This window comes from Athene noctua, chromosome 10 (genome assembly GCF_965140245.1).
Source record: "Athene noctua chromosome 10, bAthNoc1.hap1.1, whole genome shotgun sequence".
NCBI lineage: Eukaryota > Metazoa > Chordata > Aves > Strigiformes > Strigidae > Athene > Athene noctua.
Window position 1 is genome coordinate 4,850,122 of NC_134046.1, and position 22,220 is coordinate 4,872,341.

Consider the following 22,220-nt stretch of genomic DNA (forward strand, 5'->3'; position numbering starts at 1 on the left):
TCTGGTACAGTAGGCAGGGTTAATACTGAGGCCCAGAGATGATAAAGATCATTCAAAACAGTGAATTAATTCAACAATCTGGTTGTAAGAATTTGAAAGAGAGCAAAACCATTGAAAATGCTAAGCACAGAAGATTCATCTTTTCTGCCTACCTGGCTTCTTTAGCTAAATCAGTTTAACACTCATGACTAAACACATACATGTCACTTCACACACCAAATAAAGAAGAAATTTAAATTAACTTCTTCTAGCGCACAAACAAAATTAAAAGTACCCAGAAATCTTCAATACCCAAACAAACATTACTGAAACAACTGAGTTTAGAACTCACTTCATTCAAACCCTGAAAGATTGGAAAAATTTGGTCTGAGAACATCTGTGCCTTACTTTTCACTCTTGTATTGCCTGTGCTGCAACCACAGTATACAATATATTTCTTTTTAACCAATTTTGTGTTTAAAATATAAAAAATGGTTAAAGGTCCAATTAAAATTAATCTCGTTGTCTTCACTGCAGAATATCACCATCACACTAAATCACCATGTTCTGCAATTTCTGAACTTTCTGTATCTGTAAATAATGACAAGCATTAAACCTGTTCAATTAAATGCTGCATAAGAGGAGATAGTTTTCTAAAATTGTTACTGACTTTTGGATGTGTAATTGTATTTTGAAGAAATTACCTCTCTTCCAATCATGTTAACTATTATCTGTTCTGACACCCATTGAACTGGCAAGGATTCAGCCACTCATTCTAAATAATTCCATTTGCTATGTATTAATCATTTAAACAGGTTTTGCTGCTCCTATCTGAGCATTTTCAGATAACTTCAGCTGGTTTTCCCACTTCTACCTGATTTAGAAAAAAAATCATGACAGAACACAATGCCACTTTTGAAACTAGTAACAAAATGTCATTGGAAACAGTTCATTAACATTGCAAAATATGCATTGCATCCTCCCTGTTGTCAGTATCTACATTATTAAAGACACACTTAATGACAGTAAATCCAATTTAAATCACAACTTTTAATAAAATTCTCGTGTTGAAGTTCTTAATATGATACCTGACAATATTCACAAAATACACAGGGCAAGGTGTACCTTATTTGACTGTCAAACAGAATAATTCAACTAATTTATTAGCTTTAAAATTAATTTTGGTATAGCAACATGCAATTCTTCAAAATATTAACTCATTTAGTGGAAAATATTGTAGGCAAATGTTTCGTGAATCCAGTTCAGTAATCATTTTTATACAGAGACACTCATGTGATCTAGTGGGCACCTGAACCCAGACTTAATATTTAAAGTTCTTCATCAAAACGTCCTCAAAACATTCCTAAAGAACCAAACTAGATGGTTTAAGACAGAAAGAGGAGAAAAAGATATTCCTTTTCTCTATCATTTATATTCCTGTAGAACAGTGTCCTTGTATCCTAGCTTCTTATAATCACTTATATAGAGACTTATTTTTACCCACGAGATTAAGTCCTAACAGCTTTACACGGAAGAGGCAGGGGAAACTCCAGTATAGGTAAGTAGATGGCTCAAGCAAAGTAAACTACAACTGCTGGAGAGAGTTTTTCAGGTTGAAGGAAAGTTATTAAAATTTTTGAAATAGAAGTTATTGAACAGATTTATTAGTATTAGGTATGTGCTGATGACATTTCCTACCATTAGAGCTGGTCAACACTGTCGATAAAGAAGATGATCAGTATACTTATAGACAGAAAATCAAATCATTTTCAAGTATAGAAAAGCAAATAGGCTAAAAATATATAATAAAACACATGAAATAGTACACTTGGGAGCCTGTAACAAAGTAGAGCTTATCAATTGCAAACAGCAGAAGATATGTAAGACCAGGATTTATTACAGGAAAACACTGAGCTATTGTGGTACACTTATGAGAACGTATTTTTGAATGTACAATGCATCAAAACCCCCAACCCAATAATGCCAATAATAGAAATTATTATACTAGGCCCACTGGTGACATGATATCAGGATTATCCATCCAGTCCTGGACACAAACTGAAGAAGAATCAATAGGTTCAAAGAAAGGCTGTTAAGATGATTAGATGAACAGAGGATCTCAAAGCTTCCAGCTTTAAAGTGCAATGTAGAAGCAACTAGCTCATATACAAATGGTTTGTCAAAAATATATTCACGTTTGCAGATACTCTCCAAGTTCTGCAACACCTAGTACAGGTTATTCTTCTCAATTTAAGGTAATCTTTATGTAAAAAGTAACTAACATACATTGCTGCAGTATATTTTCTGTCTGGTTTTGTCTTTCCCCCTACTCCCAAATTTTCTTTCCAATGGCAAACAGCTCTCAGCAAGAAAACTGGCAGAAGTGGCATAACCCAGAACTAACATGTTATCGTGAAAGTTTCCAAACATGTTATTTCCTCTATTAAAATCAATCTGCATTATATTTCATTACCTTGGCTTTGCTAATCCAAAATACTTAGGATGCTAAGAGTGCTGCTGATGGTGGTGATAATCATTTTGCTCAAAATTAATCTCAAGGGGCCTCAGATTACTGCAAATTTACCCCACTGAACACCTATCCCATTACACTTAGTCGTATTAATTTAAGCAATTCAACATACAGAAAAATTTTACTTGTGACAGGTATTCAAAATCTGGCATCTTTTCAGAAATTACAAGAAGTCACCTTTACTTGAAAAAGTATTTAAGTGTAAGAGCACAAAGTTTACACATGTGACAGTTTTGGAAGCATTCAGAAAATCACATGGGTATGAATTAGACAGTACAAAAGCAAACCAGCATTTGTGTTTTTCTTTCTACACAAAGTAGGTCTGAGTCATTCTTTTTTATCCCTTCTCTCTTTTTTTTTTCCAGCACTCAGACTCAATCCAGGCTTCTTTGGAGTGATCTATCAATGTCACGTGTCTGTTACAACCCTTAGGTTCCAACAATTATAGTAGGCAGAACCAACTTTATTGATACATGAAAGACTATGGATATAACTGTTTGAGAGGAGACAAGAAATCATTTGTTTATAGGAAAGTACACATAACATGCCAAAAACAGAGGTGCTTGCATTCCATCTTACCTGTGGCTGGAGATTTCCCCGAACTCCTGGGTAGACACAACTTTGTCTCAATGCCCTTTGTTCTATCAAGTTGCAAATACCTTGCTTTAGAATATAGATACTACTAAACATATTTTGTGGTAACTGGCTATACACCAAAACTTCCCTCTGACTTCTCCAGTGTCACTTGTTGTAATCGGCTCCAACTTCTCAGTTTTGGCAAAGATGACAGGTCAGGACTTGAGGATGATGAAAAGACATTGCCAACTCAGGTAAACGGTGCTTTTCAAGGCTCACTGCCCTGCTCCCTACTTAAGCTTTCATTGTAAGGCTTGTAATCTCCCAGGAAACCCAAATGCATGAGCATTCTTCATTAAAACAGTAGAAGTGCAACAGTTCTGTTTATTGAGTTCATTTCCCCATTATTCACCACATAAAGGGCCCACAGACTAAACCCAGCAATAAGATGATGTTAAGGACTTCAAACTCTTTCAAAAAGCTCAAAAAAATATGGGTTTTTCTGAGATACCTCAATTCCTGTTCCAAAAGAAACAGAACGCTCCTTCCTTAGCATGCAGTGCAGTTCAATTCTCTTTGGCTCTGTCAGAGGTATTCCTGTTTTCCTCTGCTACTCTCCAAATTATTAGAAAAATATCATTTCAGGATGTAGGTATTGGTGCTACTGTATTTAAGTTGTCACCCTTGCTGTCATAGTTAAGCGTGTTCCATATTCAAATCAACAGTAGTAGTGAGGCAACTAATGTGAAAATGCAACTTCTGGTTTCTCTGTTAAAACCATGAACCCCTACTTTCATAACACTGCATCTGCACTAGCCACTTATTACTTTTGTAAAGCTTTTAAACATTGACTGCATTAACTAATTAATTTGACATTAACTAATTAATCTACTGACCATAGAGAGAGAAACTGGTACTGGGAAATTATAAGTTTGGAGGTTAAATTAATTAAAAATAGTACAATAGTGACAGAATTTAATCTCATACTTCTCATGAGAGCATGGAATCACTCACAGCTGCAGCAATTTGTGATAAATCCATGGAGAGATTTCATAATGGGAGTGGAATTAATTTGTGTCACCCCTAAGAATATATGTGCTCACTCAACAGTACTTATATTAAACAATACTAACAATACACAAATTGAAAAAACAAAAGAATGCATCATTTTAGCTAGTATGTGATGTGTGCTCTTCAATATTAAGATACAATTATTTGTGTCAGTAAAATTCAGGGGATCACAACAGTGGTCAGGAAGACCAGAACATTCTTTACAGTCTGTCTTCGTCTGTGTGAATACACTGCCTTGACTAGTTTAAGTTCATTCTTTATATTCTACTTTTTATCATGATAGCTTTTAATCCAACAACTTGAAAACTGGGGAATGACTTTAAAACAACAAGACAAACACCTACATGCGCTTGAGGAAGGAAGGAAGAAGAGAGGAATATAAACAGAGCTGGGGACAGACAGAGGCAGACACACTACTCAATCTCACAAATAAAGCTACTAAGCAAGAGAGCTGTAGATAGTGACCCAACTCAAAAAGAAAGGTGGACACCTAAGAAGTCATCCTTAGTACATAAGTACACTGAACAATGTACAATGAAGTATACAAACTATACACACACTGTATTAATTCACAACTATTTTGACGGTTTTGATGCGGATGAATAAAAAGCCAGTCATTATTTTCTTTCGGATTAATACAGGAGCTCCGAAATTAACAAAGAAACTGTCCTTCGATAGGAGCGCAGTTACATTAACAAACTCTTATCTGTGACCTAAAGACCTATATGAGGGTCACAGTTCAAGCTGTAACCCCCTGCAGAATGTAAGAAAGGCTAATATTCCATATCCAGTCTTCAAAAACTCTCGAAGACTGTTTTATGCCACTCAGCTGCAACCACCACTCAGACAAGAGCAGCAGCAGAGCAGACTGAGCTGCAATGAACCTGCCAAGCACTAGGCTGCTCATCCACTGGCCCAATGAAGAAAAGCTGCCTGTCTTGAGAAGGCTTTGCAGGAGCACAGTCAGCCCTGAGCAATGGAAGGGGCAACATCAGCAGTTCTGCTTCCCGTTGGTTAGGATCAGGAGCAGAGGAAAAAACTCAGGACATGGATTTACAGAGGTACAGTGCTCATCATCCTCCACGTTTTGTTTCTTCTCCACTCACTTGCCTGTCACTAGCTATGAGTTTTCCCACAGCAGAGTACACAAAGTAAAAGAAAGTAACTCCACAAGGAAGAGTCCAAATACTTTTCAACCTGCACCATTCCTTTTCCCATCTTTAAACCTGCATTCAAGCATGCTGGTGCACAGTCCAAAAATAAATGAGAAAAGATGGCAAAAAACTTTAATTCTGCTGTTCATATACTGAATAAAAGGACAAACAAGTCTGTTTTAGCACTTGCATAAAGAACCCAGCAACACACAAGGGCAACAAAGGGCCACAGACAACACACTGCCTAACTCAACACCCCCACCCAAAATCAATCACGACATCACTTTTAGGAAACTACTACTAAGTCACAGATCTACAAGAAGAGGGACTTCTGGGCCTGAATAAAGAAGCAGCAACTAGATTCATGAACAAATCCAGCAGAAAGGAAACAGAGAGAAGCCTGAGAAGATGGAAATACAAGCTAGTCCAACCACAGAGAGTTGTGCTTCTGCAATAACTATTGCTCTCTCCATTCATCTCTTTTCTGGAGCTTAATACAAGGCATCTGTATACATGAGCTCTAACTACCCAAGTAACCAGGCTGTTTTGAATAGAGAATGAAAAAAACACAGCTTGGAAGATTCTTTTGTCTCTATCTCTTAATAACACAAGGCTGATGACAGAACCTGTCACACCTTTGAGGCGTGTTGCAGTGGAGCATGCCTACAACTGAAAGCAAGAGATGTTTTTGCAGCTTACACATACATAATCCAAATGCCTTCAAAATTTACTACTGCAAGTACTACTGACAATGTAGCTGTGGCTGTCTAGTTTCTAGCATGAATTGTAAAATTCTGCCCAGAAACTGAGGTAAGTATTCATGTTAAGCATGCCATCTGTAAAAGGGAGATAACACTTTGTCCTGCTTTTGGTATTATTGGCAAGGTATCTCATATGTGAGAGCAGAAACTTACACTGCAGCTTATGACAACAGCCGTACTCGCTAGGTGGTACTGTCAAACAAATAATAGTAACGCTAATAACTAGAAGGAACTATTAAGATGAATCAATATAAAAAGAAATTACAACGCTTATGTAAAACATTATTGTCTATTCACTGAGAAATTACAAACCGCAGAATCCAACTGATCTGGCAACACAGCTAAATTGTTATTGATTTGCATTGGGAATTTTTTCCCTCCTTCTTGACATTTCTAGAATTTTTATATAACTATATATTATGGCTCATAGTGAAGATGAAATCTATTATAAATTCCACACATCTGCTGAGATATGCCATTCTAAAATGAACTGTCTTGAAACCCGCATTTGGAGCACATGAAAGTCATTCAATTTCCCCATATTAACTCCTCTTACATCAATACCTGAATTTAAGATAGTTTGCGTTCTTGTTCACACTGTTGAACAAAAACCAGAGTTTCTTTCCTGTGGGGTCACAAGAAACAAGCAAAACTAGTCTTTTTCAAACACTTATTCAGAGGAACAGATCCAGATGAGAAGGCTAACATTTAAGTGGCTGAATAAATCAGTGACATATTCTAAATAAATGTATGATGTAACCAAAGCTTTTCAAGTTCAAGTCATGAAAATCTGATAATTTAAGTTTTTAGTACCATTAACGTCATTCCCTTTTTTTATATAAGCAACTTAAGTCTGTTTTAACAAGGATTTTGACATATAGACTTCTAACACCTAGTATAGACTAATGAGCTTATGCATAGCTACTCAGGATCCTCAAGTACGGCAATGATCAATTCAAGATGCAGGCCAGCATCTCTGAAAACAATACCTCTTAGCATGGATTGCGATAATGTGAACATGCAAATATGCCCTGATAGAAAGTTACGGGAATGAGGGAATGCTGGTGAATGTTACATATACTCAGTTGTGATGCAGGTATCAACCACTAAGGTCTGTTTCAAACAAAATTAATTGACTTAAAAACCTCTTATTTTTCTCCTATGCTGCCATAATTTTCTGTTGAAATAAAAATTATTGTGTGACACCAAATGATACCTGAATATTTGAGAGTAGACATTATATATGCTATTTGTCTCAGACACTGTCTTTAGCTTTACATTAACTATCCTCTAAATCGAACAGCGATCTAGGATATAAACATCACAACTCATTTTTTGTGAAGTTGCTTCTGCGATTACTCTCCCTCAATCCTTATCACTAAACTAATTTATCATGTCTTTTATCCTCCATTGTTAATCTCATACTCCCACAAAAGGAATTAATCAGAGAGCAACAAATCAATACCTACGTTATCTGATATCATTAATGACACATTTCTTTATTAACAAGAAAAATCTTTTTATCAGAGTTCCAGCTTCAGGTTTTATATGAAGCTGACAGGACAGTTGTGGGTCCAGCTTCAAAAATAGAACCACACTGAAAGGGCTCAGAAAAACATCTCCTTAGATCAGTATCTGATAATCTTCCTGCACATCTGGACAATTTCAGACTTGGACTACCATCTAGCCTTGGCATCTATTAGCTCTGTAATAATCTACTTGCTGTAAAACATTCATTCAGTAGTTGAAGCTGGAGATACCTGGCCACTCAATACAGTGAAAAGATGAATTAATACATGCTACCAGCACACAGGCCAGAACTTTGCAAGACAGAAAAATTAAATTAACATTACAGAACAGAGTACAACTGGGTCAGAGCAAACGACGAGTCATTCAGGAGATAGTAAGGCACAGATTTTACTATGGAAAAAATGGCAGGTAGGCTTTGCTCAGAATATGGGCTTTTTTTCCTTTACAATAATCAGTATTTTTGGTTTAAGTTAGAACATTTTTGCAAACTGTTTTAACATAAAAGGAAAAAGTCATAAAAGACTACAAAATTATTATTTTATATGCACCTCTGCACACTATTCCAAAGTTAAAACACAAAAATAATTGAATATAATATGTTGCAAAGGTCTTACACTTTTTCTGATATTTCACTTGATACTCAAGGAGAAAAAAAATATGTGTTACTTTGAAGATGCTCCTAAATTAAATTTCTTTGTACAAATTAGAAACTTTGACATTTAAAATGAATTTTAATAGGATAATAAACTCAGGAAATTTCATAACCCCATTCAAGATATGAGGCATCTCTGACCTACTGACAGTTTACGCTGAATGAAAGTCCTCATTAAACTCTCATGAGGCAGCACACCAATAGATACTTTAGAGTGACTTGAGTGATGTAGACAAATACGAAGGAAAAAAATAGGTCAGCCTATTTTTAATATTATCTTCATAAGAACTTCAAAAACACTTCCCAACATTGAGGGATTTGCCTTGTACTCACAACTGTACAGCAGGATGCAATATTTGGTGTTTATCTTAAACATTGACTAGCCAAAGTTCTTAAAATACTTATTTTCTTTAAAAACAGGTACTTTTCATCTCCTTTTTTCCAGAGTAAATCCCAAAAGTTGACACGAACCAGGCTAAGTGTTCATAAACCAGGAAGTAAATAACAAGAACATAAAAAATTATCCATTTCCACCTACCTATTTCCTTGGATCTTGACTTCTTTAGAGATGCTTTTTTTATAATTAATCTGTAAAACATGAAATACCATATTCAGTACTGCTTGGAAAACCATACAATATAAATGTATAAAAAGCTTTAACATTATTTTTTAAAAAAAAACAACAGCTGTAGTCTGGTACTTTTTCTAATTATATTTCTCTAATTGAACTCTAAAGCTACAATGCATTCAAAACCAAGTGCTTCCACTGTATTTTGTCTGGTCTGCTGCTGCTAAGAGACCTTGATCCAATAAGTTTTCAGGATCATTTTCACCTCAAAATCTGAACCGTCACATGATAAATTGCTGCTGTTCACACAGGCTTCAGTAAGACTCATTTGACCAGCACCAACTGGGGCTGAGCTCTCCTCCTCAGAAACCTGCCTGGCAAAGGGCTGCAAAGCTTCCCTGAATATTCCTCCCACAAATATCACCTCTAAGAACAAACCAGCTTTGGGTATTTAGTTCCCCTATTACTGATGAGATATCGACATGAAAGGCAGTATAAAACGCAGCTTATGTGATTTTATAGATTGAGTGTACTCCTAGACTTAACATTCCCTATGGTTTTATATTTAATTTACTATGATTTTACTCAGGACTACACATGGGATTTTTTTAATTATTGTTTTTACAGAATATTTTACAATAAGGATGTAGAAAATAAAGCAATAACACAGAAGTGAAATAATCCAACAAACTGCCATAGTAACACAATTTTAATGGAAGATATTCCATAAATTATGCTCAAAAAAATTTTTGAAGAAATGCTTTTTTTAGTTCATCTTTTCTCAGTTACTTGACTGTCCATCAAATAAAAGCAATCATTCCACTCTTTTTACTACAGTAACAATCAGTTACACCAACAGCCACAATTTAGGTTTGTATTTCTGGAGGGTTTTTTTGGCCCTGGTCATAATCATACGTAACTACTTGTCAATATTAGTCATTGACTTTTCCTAGTTTTTCTTCATATTCCAGCAGAAGAAAAGTCTGCCATATATATTTTTCTTACTATGAATAACTACTACCAAATGAAACAAAGAAAATTTTATATCCCTCTGCTAGATAGAAAAGGAACATCTCGCCCCTACTACACTGCAGTTCTAAAGCTCAGTACAGTTATATAAGACATGTTAAAAATTGACCCAAAGCAACAAGTAATTCTGATTTCTGTCTGCCAACTGGCAATAAGGAACATTTACAATCTCTTCCTAAATATCAAGCAAATATACAAAAGGTAAATGTTAAAATTTTCTTAGCACAAGAAATTTAAAAGTTCCTCTTCTAAAAATTACTGAAGTGCTTTAAGTCAAGTAAGGGGGACATGTCCATGCATACCAGCACAGCTTGTTTTTACTAGTATTGTAACTAAAGAAAGGTCTTATAATCAATTGTTCCATAGCCAGCCCTCACCCCTGTTGCCTTGCATAGGAAGGATTCCCCCTACATCCCCATTCCAGCATAAACATTAAGTTGCTTCCATTCTGCTGATATGTATCAGTAATGGAGGAAGATTCCTGAAGCTGCTAAATCTCTCAAGTGGTCACTGATAAAATGAGACAGGTTGGTAGAGATTTACTTGGTTTAGAATGTGAATTTGTTGTCTGCTTTACCAAAACTGGATTTAAGTAAGTGGTCACAATAGCTAGTTTCAATAGAACTCTGACTTCATAACAAAATTGGAGTTTATTGCACTACAGCATTAAAAATATGAATTGTGAAACAGAACATTGTTGTGCAAGATATTATAACTGTCGTAGTAAGAGTAGCCTTGGAAGGGACAGAAAGACCACCAGCTGCACTGCTATTCACAGCCTGCTGGCAGATTCATGGAAAGGCATTTGCAAACGGCTTCGTATAGGACACTTTGGCATTTTTTCAACAATAATAGGTTTAAAAAAAATATAAACTATTAAGGGAGTTAAAATTGTTTGAAAACTAAAATGTTCTCTACATGACAAGAACAGACTCTCATTAATAACATTAGTAACAAAAAAGCTCAAAGCAACTGTACACTAATGCTATCAGTCTGACTCTGTACTTGTCCAGAATATCTATCAGTTTACTGTTAACTACTGTCATGCTAGGAGGGGAGACAAGTACTCAATAGACAGTGTATTTGATAACTCTTTTTAAAGGACAGGCTTTTATTTAGGAAAAATGATTCAGTGCTGGTTACCAAGTCATTGGTCAAATGTAAAACTGATTCACTCCTGTATGCCCTGATCCGTATTACGAAAGCAAATATGGAAACTATTTGCACCTCACTGTAACTGAGGAACATATATAATATACAGTGAATTTAATCACAGTCAGAAAAAGTCTGGAATAAGACAACAAGTGGCATAACTATTTCTGTAGTTATCGCAACAACTGTATTATATTAGTTCTTAAAAACTAAGATTCAAAACATGACTTAAAAAAGGATTAATCAAATTAATTGTCTCCAAAACATTTCTAGCTGCTGGCTCTCTGGGTGTCCATGAAAGGGAAGGAGTTCTATATATGCAGGCTTTTGACTGAAGTTCAAGCTTCGCACAATCCAACAGCTTTCCAACAATCTCACCTCACAGAGATTTGAGATAGAACTCGGAGTATTAAATAACTAAATCCCCAACTAAGAATCTCAACTGTATCAGAAAGGGAACCCAAAGCCCTTACTGAGGCCTGAGAACCAGGTGCTCCCAGTGGAACATCACACTATTTGTGCTTTGACTGTCTGTTAGCAGGAACTTTACCCCCCTCACTGTAAAACAGAGGGTAGGATAGGCTCAAATTTGAAACAGTCAAACCAACAAACAACCAGGTCATAAATAAGTTGCAGAAGCTTATAAAACAAGCATTAGGAAATGAATGGCTGCAATCCCCTGGCCAGCTGCAGATAATCAATGACCCTACAGATTGCCAGTTCTTACCCTCGCTATACAAACAGCAATGCATCCGCCAGGCTTGTCCAGACAGGAATCATTCGGGCAAAAGCTGCACTGCTAACACCTGCATTAGCATCAATCACACACCAGAATGCTTCTTTCTCTCAGTTAATACTCCTTCCAACTCACCTAATTAAATCTGCTCTATTAATTTCACTACAGATCAAGAGATTCTGACAAAGCAGCACCAGTCTGGACTCTTGAATTAATAAAGATTGTTGTCTACATATTGATAACTGCATGTTCACAAGTTACCTTTCAAAACAGATGTGAAAGAGCTGGAAACCCAACTATAAAAATACAAACATGTGCGTGTACATGCATATGTGTGTGTTATTGTGCTCCTGTGTGTGCGTGCACAATAGATAAGCCATACCAGCAACAGCGAGGAATTCAGATTGCACTACATAAATCAGTTGAAAGACAATACTGACAGGCAAATGTGAAGTAACGAAACACTTTGTAATTACTAAAATAGGCATATCATGGTCTATATAAGTAAAAATGTCACAAAATATTAGCTCCCCAAATCAGAACAACATTTGTGAGTTTGAATCAAATTCAATACTTGGTACTTTCCTTCATTTTGATGTTTAATAACAGGGGGAAGGAGAGTTTCAAGGAGGTAGGAGAAATAAACCAATTCATTTGACATATATCAACTTCTCACCTCTATTCATTTTGGTTTTGTCACCAAGTCAAAATATTCACTGCCTATTCAGCTATAGTGGAGAGGAATCCTGCAGAAACTTGCCTGGTAAGATGTTCAGAGGAATTTTCAGATAAATTTGAATTATTGGCAGGCTAGTCAGCCTACTTGTCCAGGACTCTGCAAATTAATTAGTAGCATTACTCACATGACCAGGAATCTGAAGAGCACTTAAAATAGGTAAGAGAAACTCTGGTAGGACTACCACTGCACTTGAATTACTTCACAGCAATTCCACACACACCCTTGGACACAAACTGGTTTTTACCATATAACCCGGTGGAAGACAGGTAAAATCCTTTGTGTTATAAAACTGCTGAAAAAAGGGCTGCCTAAAAGCCAGTTTGAGTTGCACAAAACTACCTTGAACAGAGTCTGAAAAGGCAGCAGGATGGGGAACCCACCCACATCAAGTGATTTCCACTATTCATTGAGGCCTCAGTGGCAGGGTTCCCACACTCCTCCCCGCTAACAACTACTCTACATCATCAATTAGCATTAGAGAAGGGAGTATCATGATCCTCCCGTCCTCCCCAAGGCTTATTTCAGCATTTTTCCCTTTGACTTCTCTCCCAGCTTCTTCAAAATCACTTAGATGAGCTCAGTAGAGGAACATTACAGGTTTTTTCCTTATTCTTAAACATATACATCTGACCATCCATATTTTGCAAGAGATTTATGAACAAATTATCTTTTATTCTGCATAAAATGCCAGCCTTTGTCCTCCTCTTTGTTGTACATATTTAATGAAATTAAAAGTGGTTTTGAAAATTGTTCCATATCCTCACACTTCTTTAACCTCTCACTCATCTCGCTAAAGAACTGGTTTATCGGAATCTTATAATCAGTTGTTTGGGGTTTTTTTCACATTATCAAAAGGGGAGATTTAATTAAAAAAAATAATTCCACTTTATTGCATGCCAGATAGGCTTAGTTTGCAATTAAAGACCTTCTGGTAAACCAGCAAATATCCAGTAGGAAGCAGAGAAATATAAGGAGACATGCTACTCATTTTGAAGGCAAAATCTGAAAGAAATTTTCAACGTAACACAGATGCTGGGTGCATTAGTATGAATACTAGTTACAGAATCAAAGCATTTCTCAAATTTTACATTGGCTAAATGAAATACCTTTTTAATGAAAAGCTGATTCTCAATTTTGCATCTTTTAACAGAGTACAAACACTCCTAAGGTGTCAATAGTGATGACACTGCAGTATAGCTGTTTTCTTATCATATGACTAAAAAGTGGAACAATATGAAAAGAAAAACATATTCAAATGAAGAGTATCTAAAAATAGCATTTAAAAGTTTTAGGACAGATGCCCTCATTTCTTGTGCATTGTGAAAGTTGATTTTTAAGCAAATGACATGTATTTTAAGAGACAAAGAACAGCAGCAACACTGTACCATCCCTGCTGCCCAGAAAAATGACACAAGGGGCAAAACATCGTAACTACACTTGGGTAAGGTGTTTCAAAAGAAACAGGATGATTTGATTTACAAATTAGGATTACAATATGCTTATGAAAAGAAAATAAACATGGATGTATTCTTAAAGTGAAGAAACAAAGAAACGTTTAAAATGAAAACTCTAGATACCTACCTAAGAATACAAACTTTAATGTTTATGAACACAAAAATTAAAACTAGGAACCCAACAAGTAGAGACATGACCATGATATTTGTTTTTGCCCAGTTTATCTACCTGTTTTAATAAGTATTTAATTGAAAGCTGAACCATGGAGACTGGTTATGTGTAAGTGCAAAGAAAAAAAGCACGTACATACAGCATAGTTTTACAGTATCTGTCTTTATCTAAATAAGATTAGTGTGATTTCATCCTTGCCATTTCAATTTGTTATTGTCAAATACTATATAAATTTCAAGAACTGAGAAATAAGCTAAAATGCATGTTATCATAGAAACCATGCCTATGGAAAAAAAAAAAAAAAAAAACCACCACAAATCAAACAACAGAAATGCCAGGTTTTCATAATTCTCTAGGGTTTTTCCTAGCATTGCTTTTTATGTTCCTTGAAAACAGTCTTCCTATTAGAAGTTCTGTCTATTTGGGAAATTCTCATTTTGGCTAAACCTTACCCAAAGGGTCCCTTACTATTACTTTTACTATCATAAACCCAATCAGGGACCAAACCTGTTGTCAGATTATCTGTAAACATGGATGAAAGTAGGATAGCTCAGCCAAGAGACTGCACAAAGCAGACGAGATGTTTAATGGAAACTGTGAAATAACATCATTGCTGCAGACATGCAGTAGCATTAGCAAACGTGAAGCCTCCCTGATGTTACGATCACTGAGATATCACAGTTAAAGTGATATGGTCAAGTTTCAACGCAGATAATTCAGAGCTATAACAGCATTTAAGGGGAGTCACTCTTAAGTGTGAAGGGCAGCATGACAGACATCACAAAAGGTGCCTAGAAGTAAATTTACATCTATATATTAATTTATTTTTCACTAAAACTAGTGGAAATAAAAGCTGAGCTGATACACAGGACCAGAGAAGGAATAAATATACATCTGTTTGTATAGAACAACATAGGTCACTACCCCAAATTCACACTTACACCTCAGGAGTTCAAAGAAGCCATGCCACTAACATACAGGCAATTTCTTGGGGATGTCAGCAGATCCGGGGAGACTTACTGTTTATGGACCTATGTTCAACTTCATATTTCAAAATAACTAAAGCACATCCTGATGAAGCAGGACAAAATCCAAAACCATAGTAAGTACAGGAAGCAGCATCCTGAGAGCCATCAGTTGACAGGGTTTTCAGATTAGGAGGTGACTGGAGAGGGTTGCTTGGAGCTGAGTGCAAAGTGAAGTCGTCGGTTCAATTCGTAGTGCATTAAGGGAAACAGATTTCTGTAGCCTTGCAAATAAATAGATTTACTCCTAATAACTCTAACTTCCTTTTCTTCTGATAACTTCTGAACTGGATAATTGGTTAGGCTAAAGGAATAGCATTAAGCAAGTGCAGGATAGAAGCTGGCATCAGAGACAGCCTTAGCATCTCAACAGGAAATGAGATATGGGAAGTAACATTAGGACAGATAAGGAATCCTAAAAACTGATGTGGTTTTCAGGACACGAGAGCTCGGATAAGGCTGCAGAACAGAAACTCAAGGGGCCTTTTAAATAAAGCTTGTCTTTCTGCAATGGCAAACTTTGGTCCCATTTTAACTATCTGTAACTGTCCTTGATCTCAACAAATGCAGGAATTTTATCATTAATAAACTCATTACTGGGAGCGGTACAGAGGAAGCACATGTATAAAAACCATTTCCTCATATGCTTCCTCTTATACTTGCCCCCCATCCACCGTGCATCCTCCTGTCACACTCTTAAAAAAAAAAAGTTGTAACACCGGCACTTAATCTATGAGAAGCGAACTGCACAACAGCAGCACTTCTACACAATGGGAGATAGGCACACTGTTAGCACCTGATATCCTGTAACGCTTATTAGAACAGTATTAACTTACTCTACTCCTAAAACAAATGTATCACTTTTTTTATTTTTCTGAATCAAGAACTTCTTCATGTACAGAACAGGATTTGTCTACGTGAAACAAAGTGCCAAGCTTCTGACCTGTCACAGAAGCATAAAAGCTAACAATTTCCTTCCTGCTTCCTCTGATTTAATGGATGAAAAGTATTTGCTAAAAAGCCAGTGATGAAGAACTCGGCATATGATCTGAATCTTTCTTCTTTCTTTCCATGCAGTGCTAGCTAAGCCCTTCAGTCCTACCCAAATTTCACCATAGCGATATTCAGGAATATCTTTTTTGGTCAGTTTGCTCTCTTCTTCCATGTCTTATGAGACTGGAAGTCCTAATATCTTCACTGTAGCAACGGTCCTTTAAGTACAGATTCAGTGCAACAGCTCTTTCATTTTTACCTGGTTTATTGCTCTTTTGAAAATAGCACACCACTCTCACAGATACTTTCTACCATTCTAGAACCTTTCTTCCTGACTTCTCTTGCTTTTAGAGCAACAATTAATTAACAGACTGTCAGAAGGTGTTTGTCCCTGACCATCAAGAAAGACAGGCAGAAAAATAAAAGGAAGAACAGAGGTAAGGATGATGTGGGAATCATGGGAGACAACTAAGCAAACTTTAGGGCATGGAGATGTGAAGAAGGGGTGGCAGCAGAGGAATGAAGTCAAGAAACTCCAGTGAAATTCAAGGACGAAGATCTCAGAGAAAAAGCATAGTAGGTACATAACTATAAATAATCCTTAGTAGCCACAGCCCTTGCTATAGAGATGAGCTTCCATGGAACCAGATACTGTTAATGTTGTGATTATGTGGGCTTGCTGTCTTTTTGTGCCATTTTTTTTAATTTCAAAAAATGTCATTAGAAGAAAGCGAAGATTTTACAGAAAATTCACCTCTTAAGTGAAACACACACGCAGAGATTTTGTGTAGTTGATAGAGAACAAAACTCATCTGCAAACATGGTTCTACGTAGCATAGAACCATCCCCAATTTTCAGAATTCAGTAAGGAACATCTTCTCCTCCCACCCGCCATCATCACTATCGCAGTACTACGGAATGACACATACAGAAAGAGCAGCAGTGATTTCCATTTAACTGATCAGTCCTTGGTTGTTACAAGGTAGCCTGGTTCTCACAGGAAAGAAGAAAAAAGCACCAGTTATCCTGGACAAGTCCCAGGATAGTTTTATACCCCTTTGGGGATTTCTAAAGCTTTTAGAGATGCTACAGTTATTTGGAATTTTTCCAGGAGGCACTAAATATCAAAAATAGCACCTGTACTCAGCTAAGTTGAATTACCTGTTTACCACTCATGAGAGTAAAATCATTTAATAAAGTATTATGCAAAGTCAACTGAAAAAGCCAAGAGGAGAGAGTAAAGATCCAGAAACCTTTTATACTTTTATCAAGTATTAATTTGACACACACAAGGTTGAGAAAACTGGTTAGAAAAAGACCCAGATAGTTCTATAAATTAGGAAAAGAAGTTTGTGTTAAATTTTTATTGAAGGAATTAGAGTTTAATGGCCAACCTATGTAATATTCTGTAAATCAGCAGTGGAGCCTGGCAACAAGAGCATAATAGCATGGGATTTAACACCATCATCTTGCTAATTGAAAGGACCCGACCTCATCAGGGTCATGCACTGCAAGTCAGAATGATAACACTGCAAATTACCACTGCTTTGCCAGTGTCTCCTACCTGTAAAGAAAATGTAACTAAGCACGTTACATTCTGTTGGTTAAAAATTTTTTTTCTCAGTCTACACGGTTTGTAGAAGCTTTAGAAATAGAAAGCTCTAAGGTAAAACTGAATGTTGGGGTGCAAAGGTTTTTTTCCCCACAACTCAAAGGTCTCACTCATTTATTTAGAAAATTAATACACTGTTCCACATACCATTTATACTGATATTCAAGGTAGCCCTAGAACCTTCTGGAATATGACAAACAAGAAGTCTGTAAGCAGGGATGTATATACACAGTATCGACCCAATGGTACCAACTTTACTCATGCAGTTTGTCTGTACTTACACAAATAGTATTGCTGAAGGCAGTAAGACAAGTTAAAAACCTGACTCAGAATCACATTACGTATGTACTCCAACATGTAGCTTTAGGACACTCAACCCCCAAGATTTCTTCCCTACTTTTGAAAAACAGCATTCTAAATATATAAGCAAGAAAATATGACTGCTGGGAATAAAGTTTCGGTTCCCTGTAGGTACTTTTTCACTGATAAAGGTATATTCAGTACATGTATATACTGAAAATTCTACATTGCTGTTCTTGGCATTTAATTAGGGGTAAAGGAAAGTGTGCAGGACTAGAATTTTAAGTGTTAGTTTAATAACCTTTATCCAGCTCATTTCTGAATGATTTTCTTCCTCTCTGGAGAGGCTTCTAATGTCAAACACTGGTATTAAGGTGAGTCATGGTTACTGAAGAGGCACAGAGAAGGCACATGACAAAATTATTAATTATAAGGAGGGAAGGAGTCGGAGTATTCTTTTCACTCCATAAATGTCCTTCTAAAATAGAATATTTAATATTGAATTCAAATACACTTTCAGTAGTCAATACCCATTAAAGTCCTACTGGTGTCCATAAAAGTTGGAGAGTTAAGAATGTAATTTTAAAACTGTTGTAAATGAGATTTTTAGAAGTCATTGGAGATTTTGAGAAGGCATAAAGACTTTTTTTTTTCAAGTACAATAAATGAAATTGGGCAACTACTCTATATCTAAGATATATGATGAGTTAAACAATTTCAATACAGTAATTTGAAATACACTCATTCATACTGCTGGCTGTTACTGTTCATTTTTCAGATTCCTTCCTTTCACATCAAATGTTAAGAATTGTACCTATGAGAAGAGCAAAAGGAGAGGTTGGTCAGTGCTATTTCCTGCTAAATTGAAACCCAACACCAAAAAGATAGACATTTGGATACATAAACTGCCTTAAAGCAGTTGGAGTTTGGGTTGGGGGATTTTTTTTGGAGCAGAGAAGATAATTTTGTTTTTACTGTAACTCACTTTATTTCTACTAAATTACCAGAGTTATGGAAACTTAAGAGTATTTGTTTATGTTCTTTTATTTTGTATCTTACTTGCAACCAGCTTCCCATCTGATAAAGTAAGCACAAAACAACTCCTCTATAAATGTATTCTTGCAGGTGACATTAAATTATTATGTAGTACCTTATAACGATAACAATATACAAACCAATCAAAACCTAAAATGAATAGTGACAGCTAAAGATCACAAGCACTATTCACGCTAAAGCCGTGAAAGCTTTTTAACACTGAGCAGTCTATGTTTACATTTATAATGCCAATGGAACATGAGCAGAAAAAAAAAGTATTTAAAATAAAGATGTTTGCAAAAGTTTTAATACTTTTTACATTACAGAACAATTGCTACAACCACGCTCATCTGCTTTAAGCCAATTCAAACCAAACAATTTCTAAATGGAAAGATTCTTACTGTTGAAAACTCTTCCTCCCCCTTCTTTCTCCACTTCTCTCCCATGATTAGGAAGCTAATCATATTTCACATATTTCAGTGCTACCTCATCTGTGTACCACTATATATACATGTAACCTATGAAAGGTAAATTTCTGTAGAACCTCACTGTTTCACTGAAGCAGCAAGACTCCAGAAGTAAATGGAATAGCTTTGTTTGCCTGGGTTTCTTCTCTCCAGAATTCTTAAAGTTCCAAATGTGTAAAAATCCTAAAACTTCTAGGTATGATTTAACAAAGTAAGACTAACTAGCAATTACTCTAAACATCAAGTCGAAGAATATTTTGTTTATAAAGAGCAAACTGCACACAACAGCTGAGAGAAAAAGCTTTTCACAGAACACAAGCATATCCACACCTCTTCATTACAGCAAAATTTATTTTCCAAACTTCGGTGATTATTTTCTCCTCCCATTATATCGCCTGTCCGGATGAACACAGAACATATTATATAAGAAAAATTAACAAATGCACTAGACAATGCAATAACGTTATTGCTAGAATAAAGAACCATTTTGATTCGCTCTTCTTCACTGTAAGGGTAGAGAATCATGACACTTAAGCCTCCGCATAAATTTGAGAGGACAACAGACGTAACTGAAATTAAACTACTTTTTAAGCAGCTGAGAATCTGACTTTTACATTTTATTGCAATGTATGCCACAAAAACATGTATTTGGAAAACAGCATGCCTTCTTCAAAAACAGCTCTCTGTTGCTGAAACTCCATCCCAGAGTTTGCCTCCCTTTTTCCCCTCTTAAGCAGTTATGTTTCATTCTGTAAAGACATGGCTAGAGGCAGACATATTAATTGCCTCTGGGCACCAAGTAAATATCACTTGCAAGCTTTTCTTCAGCACACTCTCAGTAGCCTAATACTTATTTCTGGTCTCTTCTTGGCAAATCTGGTCACAGTACTCACCCAACTTTATCAACTCTTCCAGTTGCTGCAGAATCCTCCACAGAGAAAAACCACACAATGAGAAAGACCTATCTAGTCCAAGTACATGAAGCTTAGGGCAGATGTGACTTGTTTCATCTACCTTGTTCATTCAAAAGACAAAAGGAACAATGTCAACATTAACAACCTAACACATATCATAACAATACTGATTGTTTCCTGAGCTGTCTCAAGGCAAGGAAATTTTTGCACAGCAAAAATATTTTTTCAAGTAATGAGAATACAGCAGCAGATTTTAGCTTGCTTTTGCTTTTCTTAAAGCTACAATGCCCATGATTTTTGTAACTGGAGAAAACTGAAGCCCTTGTTCTTATAAAGCTTTCAAAAAATGGAAATTTTCTACAAAGCTTTCTTCATAAAACTGTATCTCATCTCCACTGCAAACCGTAACAAGTCCATCTTTTAAGCAAATTTACACTTAGAATTAAATCCTGCCAACCAAATGTTAAGCCAAATAAATTCTAAAACAACTGAAAGATTATTCACACCCCAGAAAAATCACACCTTTTAACAGAAGTTCTGGATTAAGTTAAGGTAGTGCTATCATTATATTAAGTTACGGTAGTGCTATCAGAGAGTGGAACAGGCTGCCCAGGGAGGGGGTGGAGTCCCCATCCCTGGGTGTGTTTAAGGGCCGTTTGGATGAGCTGTGGGGGGATGTGGGGTAGGGGAGAACTTTGTAGAAGTAGAGCTGATGGTTGGACTCGATGATCCCAAGGGGCTTTTCCAACCTGAATGATTCTGTGATTCTGATTGTGTGATTATCAGGAACACAGTTTCATTTGATACAAGCTCATGAAAATTATGACACTGCTATAATTAACAAAATTAAAACTGGAATAAAAAGACAGCAAGATCCCTAAAACATAAAGCAACAAAAAAAAGCACTATAGCTAAGGGCTTGCAGGTCAACATTGACCATCACCAAAACTTTAATTCCCATTAGATTGAAACAATAATATGCAGTCCTACAGTGAAACCTAGAACCGTATTCCAATACAAAATTGAATTCATTAATATAACAGATGGTCATCTAAATAAATCCCGTTATATGCCTTCTCACAACATTTAATCCCCATGTATGCTATGTGTACTTCATAACACGGCAATGAAAACTAAAATTTAAAAATGCATCTTATTTCATAAAATATCCTATTTCATGTTGCAGAAACTGATATACACTAGTTATTGTTAGACTATGATTCTATATTAGTATGAAAGTTCTTTGATGAAAAAATTATGAAGCCATTTTGACTACAGAATTGTATCACTGCAATACTGCTGCTGCTTCAGAATGGAGTTTGCCTTTAGTTTAGAAAACATACAAGAGCAAGCTCTGCTACCAAACAACTACTAATATTATAATCAAAGGACCTCCTGCCCTAAAGCAGTCCTGTTCACCTCTACCAGTCCACACCTCTAATTTCTTCTTGCTTTGTATTTTCTCCAGTCCTTCCTCTTCCCTGTCCTGTGTCCTCCCTAGTCTCCAAGTGGTTTTGACCACCCATAAGCCTTCTCATTGTTTTGCAATTCTTTTCCTTAGAATAGACCTGACCGTGCCTTCTCTTTCATAATTCTCAGAAGTATCAAGTACAAACTCTTTACCATCCTCACTCCTGTCACAGTTAACACAAAGTGTTTGATTCTTCTCACCTGTTAAAACATATGCACAGAACACTGGGGGGTTTTTAATTACTAATCCTGAGACAAAACCAATGTTCTCTCCCCTACTGGAGTTTCAACCCAAAAAGAT

General features: G+C 36.1%; 1 protein-coding gene across 3 annotated transcripts in view; it reads right to left on the minus strand.

The window, feature by feature from the left end:
• The window catches only part of FHIT (fragile histidine triad diadenosine triphosphatase), a 620,733-nt gene that overhangs the window by 523,523 nt on the left and 74,990 nt on the right, over window positions 1-22,220 (minus strand). For 2 of the 3 annotated variants that reach the window (XM_074914275.1, XM_074914276.1), the window contains exon 2: window positions 8,792-8,841. The exons of the other annotated variant lie outside the window; for it this stretch is intronic. The gene's annotated coding sequence lies outside the window, so the exon portion shown is untranslated. The remainder of the gene's footprint in view (window positions 1-8,791; window positions 8,842-22,220) is intronic. 3 annotated transcript variants of the gene reach the window in all.